At 45.3% G+C, this 8,579-nt stretch overlaps 1 protein-coding gene across 2 annotated transcripts in view; it reads left to right on the top strand.

Moving 5' to 3' along the window:
• Nucleotides 1-8,579, top strand: part of LOC132986890 (SH3 domain-binding protein 4) — a 30,233-nt gene continuing 21,654 nt past the window's right edge. Inside the window, exon 1 of one of the 2 annotated variants that reach the window (XM_061053568.1) lies at nucleotides 1-145. The gene's annotated coding sequence lies outside the window, so the exon portion shown is untranslated. The remainder of the gene's footprint in view (nucleotides 146-8,579) is intronic. The other variant, XM_061053569.1, reaches the window with a different exon arrangement.

Raw genomic sequence — 8,579 nt, 5'->3', positions numbered from 1 at the left:
GGCTGCTTTCCTCCAGGAGAACCCGGCGGATCCGCACACACACACATCCAGCAGCGCAGGGAGAGAACAGCGGCGAGAAGTCTGCGCGTCGGGTTTATTATCGCTTTATTCATGGGACTAAAACGCACTTTTAATTCTCGACCAGGTAAGCTGACATTTCCCTCTTCGCGTGCATTCAGTTTAAAGTCGTTTTGGCTCTCCTTCAACACTGAAAAGTCTGAAAATGTGCGAGTCGCTCCACCTGGAGGCGACCGTTTCCATCCTGGAGCCCAAAGAAGGAGCTGCAACTTTTTCCCCTGTGGATATCCAGCTCCACTGGTGCAGATTGAGGAGTCTGTCTGTGCGAAAATGACGATTAATCTAGAACATACCGGTCTCTGTTGAATTTGTAGTCTTTCCGAGTCGTTTTTGTTTTCAGACTTTAGTGGTTTACCTTTCTTTTCCTTCTTTTCCCTCTTTAGTTTGACCGTTTTCAGCCTCTCTGTGGGTGTAACTGTATCGGCTACCTGCTGTTAAAGTAGGCTACAGTGAAGGCTGTTTTTATGTTTCTCAAATGTCATCAAAAACGTTTTCAAGAGCGTCGCTTCAAGTTTGAAACTGAGAAAAGGCGTTTCTAATCACTTCTAAATGTCATTATCTAACAGGAGTCGTGTTATGATCCTGTTTGGACTCACTGTAATGCTAATGCTCTCTGTGTGTAACCGTGGTCTGTCTGCAGCTGTGTGTGTGTGTGTGGGGTTAGGGGGGAGGGTGAGGGTGCTGTTTGGGACTGTGGTTGCCATGGCATTAAATAACAGCATCATCTTTATCATCTTCACAACAACACCTCATGTTTGCATAAACGCCGGATCACAGGAGGCTCACACTGAAAGGGTCTTTCGGTGTCTCCAGAGAGTGACGCATGAACGGATCATTTATAGAAGTAAAAGTTTGAACTGTTTGTTAAAAATGTGCTTGAGTGTCACTGAAATAAATGTATACAATCAGGAATCAGAGTGTTGGAAAAAACTATGCAGATTCTTTACTTAAAGCAGGAGTTCGTACCCAAACTTTTCAGCTCATGCCTCCAAAATAAGTGTGCCACGGACTTTGGACCCCCACTGTCCCTGAAGGTGGTTAAGGTCTATCCACAAGAGAACAACACAACAGAATTCAACAGACTAAAAACCATGAAATTATTTTAAATAGTCCTATAGTAATTTAAGGGCTAGAGGTAGGTGCCAGTGGCTTAGTGGTTAGTGTGCGCGGCCCATGTACAGAGGCAATAGTCCTCCAGGTGGGTGGCCGACCTGTGGCTCCTTTCACGTATGTCATTCCCCACTCTCTCTCTCTCCCTGATTTTTGAATCTATCCACTGTCCTATCTCGAAATAAAATATATAGGCCCTATTTGCATATTGGTATTTTGTCCACAGGGGGCGCCAAACTCTGCACAAATCAAAAGTTCCTCACAGGAGCTTTAAAGGTCCCATATTATGCTTTTTCTGGTTTTTATATGCTCTTTAGTGTGTTTTCCATGTGTCCTGTGCATGTTTAGGCACATCTATGTGCAAAAATTCAAAGTCCACGGAAACGCGGCTTCTCCTACGTCCTCCTGTTAGCTGTAGCATTAGCCGCGTGTAACGCTCGGTTCTAGCCCCCCTCGATAAAAATGTGTCCGTGCGGCGTCATTGTCAGTGTGAGATCACTGATCTAAGCCCATTGGCTCGTTGTGGCAAGCCCAGCAGCTCATGTTGAAATTTCTGAGACGCGTGCTGAGCAACTGACCAATAACGACAGAGCGGATCGGCAGACCAATCAGAGCAGACTTGGCCCACGTGGGGTCTAACAGTGTGGGCTCAGCAGAGCGTAGCTGACGGACTCAGAGCGGAGAGGGAGCAAGGAGGAGCAGTACATGAAAACAGACACTTTTTTCAGACTTTATCTATTGTGAACGTACAAAAGTAGGTACATAGATTAAATATACAAACCCCAAAAAGGGCATAATATGGGCTCTTCAAGTCAAAGAAGGTTTATGCAGGAGTAACTGTGCAGATATGTAATGTTACCAACTGTTCCTTTCCTGAAAAAATGGTTACTCCTCAATCATCATTTGGATTTAGCGTGTATCATTGGGGAAATTAAAAATGAGAACATTTATTTCTCTTATTTTCGGAGTGCAAAAAGTCAATGAACCTGCTGTGGTCTGCTGAGCTGTAGCAGCATGCTGAGCTTGTTCCTGTCTCTAAATTTAACTCTTGTAGGGGTTTTTCTTTTGACATGATCCCGATTAACTTCTACATTTCTGACCATGATAAATAGATTTGAAACACAGTTCAATTCAGTCATCTTGGTGATCGTATAATCACTAAAGAGCTGCTGTAAACACAGACTGACTTTCCACTGCAGAGCATTTGACCCACAGGGCTTGCCATAGTTTTGCGCTCACAGTTTCCTGTGAAGTGATGGTTTGTTTCACCTCTGAGTGAAGTGTTTTCAGATTAAATTACTACATTCGGAGTTTGTTTACAACCTGTGTGACAGCCTTGATTGTCTGAATTCTTACGTGCAGCCGTGCAATTCAGGGATGGCAACTTTTGTTATGAACTAAACATATGTTGAATGGATACGGTTGCATTTGATACACACATTCAGGTTAGGTTTGGTCTGATTGGTAGTAATGACTTGAACACCCCCCCCCCCCCCCCCTTCTGCTTCTGACTTGTTTAGAACCTTCATATCCAGAGATGACAACGCAGAAGAAATATCTGAACGGTTTGCTCGAATGACAAAATCAGTCCGAGAACACTGAAGTCTGGTTTCTCTCATCTGATTCACTGTTTCATCATTCATTGTCATGTGAGGATATTTTCAGAGAGCTGCACCGGCAGTGTGACCAGGAGTCACTCAGTTTACACTCAAACAGTTCCCTTTAATGGCAGGAACTAGTGTTGGAGTACTTGAAATCGGTCTTGGTCTCGAGACGACTTTGTGAAGGTCTCGGAATCAGAAGCATTTTTACTCTTGTCTTGTCTCGGCCTTGGACTGGGGCGCACTCCGGATTTTAAATCAAGACCAACGCTGATGCTGCTGACTGCTATTTTTCCACATCATTACTTTGATCAGAAGGTAAACGTTTTTTTCTAAAAGAACTATTAACTTCAATTCATTCATAATTTCATTTTTATCCCCCGGTTACGGCTGCGACCTTCCAAGTGAGTGACGCACCTGCTGCACACAAGTTGATGATTTTTCAGTGATATTTATGGTCTTGGTCTTGATCCCTAAATGTCTCGGTCTTGTCTTGTTTTCAGAGCACTCTGGTCTCGTGTATTTCTTGGTGGTCTTGACTACAACACCCAGAATGAACCAAATTAATTTTTTTAAAGTTATTTTTGGAGCCTTTTTGCCCGACAGCTGGAGAGAGACAGGACATGTTGGGAGAAGAGAGTTGGGGGATGACATGCAGCAAAGGGCCGAAATCGGATTCGAACCCTGCACGACCATTTGACGCTCCTAGTTTTAGCCTTTGGATCAAAACCTGGGCATAATGTCCATCCTTTCACACTATTTTGAGACAGCCAGATGAAGCTTCAGCTAGCTGTCAGCTAACCTTCCATTACTCTGTGGCAATTTAGTGGTGAAAGTGATGAAACTTTTCTGGTTTCATTTTGGAAGAAACATGTTGCAAACAGGTTTTGTAAATATAAAAAACATAGTTACAGAGCTGATATGCATCACATTATAAAACAATGTTATGACACACATGACATGTTTTCTTATAACACAGGCCTAGTGTGAGATGAGCTCACGTCTTTATCACTGATGTTGGTTCACAGCTGGATCTGAATACTCTTCATTGTTTGAATGGATGCATGTGATTCCTGATACCATCCCCCTATCCTCTGCCCAGGGGTGAACGTGCGTCTCATGGTGTAGTGAGTCTCAATTACAGCCAGCTGATTACAGCAGAGTTATGACGGGGGTGGCCAGGGGGGCGGGGGGGGGGGGGGGGGGCACGGCTTGAGCTGCAATGAGACTGGTACCTCTCCGTCGTCCTGACCTCATACTGAGGCCACCCTGTCAGCTTTACATGACTGAAGGCAGCCATTATACCAGCAGTGACTCATACAGGAGCTCAGCCACCCCTTCATGCTCCATCAGCTGGAGCCCAGAGTGTGTGCGTGTGCGTGTGCGTGTGTGTGTGAGAGTGTGTGTGTGGCAGTGAGTCGACTCCACTTGTCACCGAAGAGGAAGAAAACTTGTTTGTTTTTAAACCAATTGTTCCCTGACAGGATGTAAATGTTAACGTCCCTGCACTTGTTGTTTTAGCTCGCTAACTGTTCAGCCCAAACCCTCTCTCGCTCGGCCTGCTGCCTGACACAAAACTTTGCAAATTTGCAAGATGCATTGGAGGGGGAGTAAAGGTCAAAGCTTCAGACACACTTGGGGTTTAAAGGGTTTGTGATTCATTGTTTTATCTCGGACTGAAGAAATCCTCCTCACCGAACTTTGGTGTCCACTTCACTTCAGACCGGGGGTTTTCAAAGTCCCGGTGAACGTCCACACTTCCATTTCTCCCCCTTCAAAATAAAACCACTAGATGTCGTACTGTTTAATGGGAAACCGAAATCCTGGGAGCAGAGATGCAAATATTTATCGGATGCGGTGTGGACAGCCAGCTTCAGATGCTGCACCATCTGTCGTGATGTCCAACGCTTGTGAGCTGTTGGCACACGCTGTAAGAAAGCGGTAACAAGCGCGGGGGGCGGCTGTGGCTCAGTGGCAGAGTCAGTCGTCTCTCAACTGGAAGGTCGGGGGATCGATCCCCAGCTCCTGCAGCCACACGTCCGATGTGTCCATGGGTAAGACACTTAACCCACAAGTTCCTCCTGCTGCTTCGTCGGCGGTGTATGAATGTGATGAGTTATTTCTGATGGACTCTTTATATAGAAACCTCTACCATCAGTGTGTGAATGTGTAGGAGTGACCTGCGGTGTAAAAGAGCTTTGAGTAGTCAGAAGACTAGAAAAGCGTTATAAAAGTCCATTTACCATTTAACACCAGCTTGATTTGAAATACTGAACACATATGTGGCCCACTACATTTAAGAAGCAAAGTTTCACTCTATCAGTTTAGTTTTCTGTTGTTGCTGATGAGCCTGTTAGAGAAGTTAGAGGGAGTGAAGTTTGTTTGTGTTTGTGTGTGTGTGTGTGTGTGTGTGTGTGTGTGAGTGTGAGTGTGTTGTGTGTTGTGGGGACACGGGGGATACGGGTCTTAGTGTAATGCCTTTGTTTTTCGCTTCGTGACAGGACTGGTAACTCTGAGCTCGGCCCCATGAATTTCCTGATAAAAGCGCCGACTGACAGCTGAACGTGATCTCTAACCTCGTCTTTGTCGTCAGGAGAAAAAGAGAATTTGTCCTTTTTTCCCCTCCTGCTTCACTTGAATAATGCATGATTTCATTTGGGGCTCTGCATTCCTCACATTCCTCCTCAGTCTCTCCTGCAGCTCCACCTCGCTGTGTTGCTGTTGTCTCCTGGAGGACTGAACGAAGCGTGCACACTCTGACTCAGCTGCAGACTGAATCTGGTACAAACGTGTGCAAATATGTGTTTAAGTGAAAGTAGCTGCGGGCCCGAGAGGAGCAGGCGTGTCTGCAGCTAAAATGTCTTAACATGCAGTTTAGCGCTCTCAGTCGGCAGCAGAGTCCTCAGGGGAGAGTTTGTATGTCAACAAACAAGCTAATATGTGAACAGTAAAGACTCTTGAGTGTGTGTCAGACAGTCTGCATTTTTCTGACTGTCAGGAGTCTGCAGCCTGAGGGCCACACAACAGAAAAATGTGTTCTTTAAAAGAGCAGAGCCTGGGTCTGAAGCATGCACTCGCTGAGGCAGAAAGCGAGAGAGAGTTTGGAGGGATTGTATTTGCACTCAAAGCTAAAAGCTAAAACTTGCAAACTGATTTCTCTGTTGGAAATGGCCTGCATAGCGAGTAGTATGTCTAAGCCAATCCTGCACTTCACAGAGGAACCACAGAAAAATCAAATAATTAAGATCGACTGCCTGAATTTTAATTTGAAAGAAATCAAATTAGATTTAGCCTGTCCAGACACCAAGCTGTCTGCGTGGTGTTGCTGCGGTTACAAATGAATGTAAGGTGTTAAGAAATATGAGCAATGGAAATCAATCATGTCCCCCCCCCCCCCCCCCCCCCCCCCCCAAATTCAAATGTTTTCCATATTTTCTCCAATCAATCTAGAGACAATCTCAGAAACTGTTGTGCTGGTACTGTGGAAAAAGGCCGAAACATTATTGTTAATGAAGCATTTTTTTCTGGCAGAAAAGTGTAGCATAATTCTTTACAAAGCAGTAACAGTGAATCTTATCCTTTCCTTATTGTCGTTTTGTTGCCCCGACTCTGCTTCGTCTTTGCCCTGCTCTTCTTCTATTTTTTTTTTTAAAGATATTTTTTCGTCACTTTTTGCTTTTATTAGACAGGACAGCTGAAGAGAGACAGGAAAAGTGTGGAGGGACTTGGGGATGACATGCAGCAAATAGCCGAGATCAGAAATAGGACAACAGCCTTTCTACATGGGGTACATGCCATAACCACCAGGCTATTCCGGACCCCCTGTCCCGCTCCTTTTAGACTTTGCAGGTGAAGGTTGATGTTTGAAACGCACTAGAAATGTCTGCTTCTTGTTCTAATATTTGTGGCAGGCTCCCCTTGCCGCTCACTGTGTGGATGAGGGGTTTGTGCCGTGTGATTTAAAGACATCATCAGTGAGCACATGTGTGCAGAGAAACTGGAGCTTTGTACCAAACAGTCGAGGAATCAGCAGTGTGACTCCGCCTGAGACAGTTTGTGTGAGCCGCCGCCACCGCCGCTGAGAACATGGCATCTGTTTGTCTCTCATTATCTCATGAATTCACACACGAGCTGCTGATTCAGGGTCTGTGAGCTCACTGAGGCGACGCTCCTCAGCTGATGAATCCTCCGTCAGTGGAGAAAAACCAGACGACTGCACATTTGGATGAGAGTCTGTACTATTGGTTCAGGTTGTGTAAAGTAGAGGCTTGATGCACATTTTTTAAAGCTAATTATTCAGTGTATTGGAATGGGTTTCTTTGCACATTAGTTGGACTTTCAAGGCTACACAGGTGTATCATACCTGATCAGACATGCTGAGGGTAAAGATGATGAGCTTCAGCGTTCCACTCCACCTCAAGGTTTGATTCATAAAGCACACAGCTCTAATGACTTGTCCTGCTCCGTGCAGTTTGCTCTTGTTTTTTGTGTGAATGTGGAGAGAAGCTATCTGCACCTTTTCTCTGCACTGAGCTGCACTCTCATGCTGACGGAGTTCAGTTCTGTCCACGTAAAGATGATGGGCTGAGAGGGGAAGTGAAGCTTCTTCAACTTCATTCTAAATGTTAAATGGACTTAGAATAGAACAGAATTACTTTATTGATCCCAAACTGGGAAATTGTGGAAGTTGTATATTTATTTTCTAGTCTTCTGACTACTCAAAGCTCTTTTACACCGCAGGTCACTCCTACACATTCACACACTGATGGCAGAGGCTGCTGTGTAAAGAGATCATCACTATTAGCTTATCCCATTCATACACTTTTATACATCGCCGCCGAAGCAGCAGGAGCAACTTGGGGTTACAATTGACTCTACCACTAAGCCACAGCCGCCCCGTTGTGAGGCCTGCCTCTAAAAATGTTCTCCAAGTAGTTTCACTGTTTGAAGTGTTGAGCCGCTGACAGCCCGGACTGATTTAACCCCTGTTAGTTTATAGACTGTTAGACTGATCTGTAAATTAAGCCATTCATTGGAGGAATGGTTGGCCTGATCAATACACCGACATCTCTTACAAACACTGCGGCGCTGTTACCACCAACTCTCAGTGGATGGTCATTTTTGCACTCTGCGAGTTAACAGGTTGCTCTAACTGCGAGTTGATGTTAGCGCTGTAATTCGCTGATAAGACGCAAAATCTTTTCCCAAATGACTTTAAAATTGCTCTTTTAAATTACAAACACCACCAAGTTGCGATTTGCTCTGCGGCGCAGTCACAGGAGCATTTCACCATCCGTGAGAGTTTGGCACGGGGCCTTTCATGGACTCATTTTTAGCACACGTGTAGCCGGGGCAAAAGATGCACATCGGTGTGGACATGAAATCCTTCCAGTGTCTCTGAAACGTAAACTCTGTCTTCTGTCTGTGTGTTTGAGTCTGAAGCATCCTCCTCGCACTCTGTGAGGGTTTAAATACGAACAATGTGTTGAAGTGGGGCTTGGAGGAGCGAGCACTGAGCAGAGCCTCTCATCACAAAGGCATTTCCTCCTCGGCCCCTCCTCGGCCTTAAACTCAGGCTTTAATATGGAGCCTGTCTGTGGTCATCAGGAGGCTTTTATTGCAGCAGGGTGAACATTGTTGTGACTCTGACCTTGTACAGTGGCAGCTTTTGTAGCCTGAGGTTCATTAATGTTCCTCCTCTGCAGTCTGTCCCTCCACAGATACACTCTGCGTGATAATGTACGAGAAGTAAAACAAAATAAACTGAGTCAGCAGGAGGCAGGAGGCCGG

This window comes from Labrus mixtus, chromosome 13 (assembly GCF_963584025.1).
Source record: "Labrus mixtus chromosome 13, fLabMix1.1, whole genome shotgun sequence".
Taxonomy (NCBI): Eukaryota; Metazoa; Chordata; class Actinopteri; order Labriformes; family Labridae; genus Labrus; species Labrus mixtus.
Note: the sequence above shows the minus strand (reverse complement) of the source record. Positions and strands in the feature narration are given on the sequence as shown.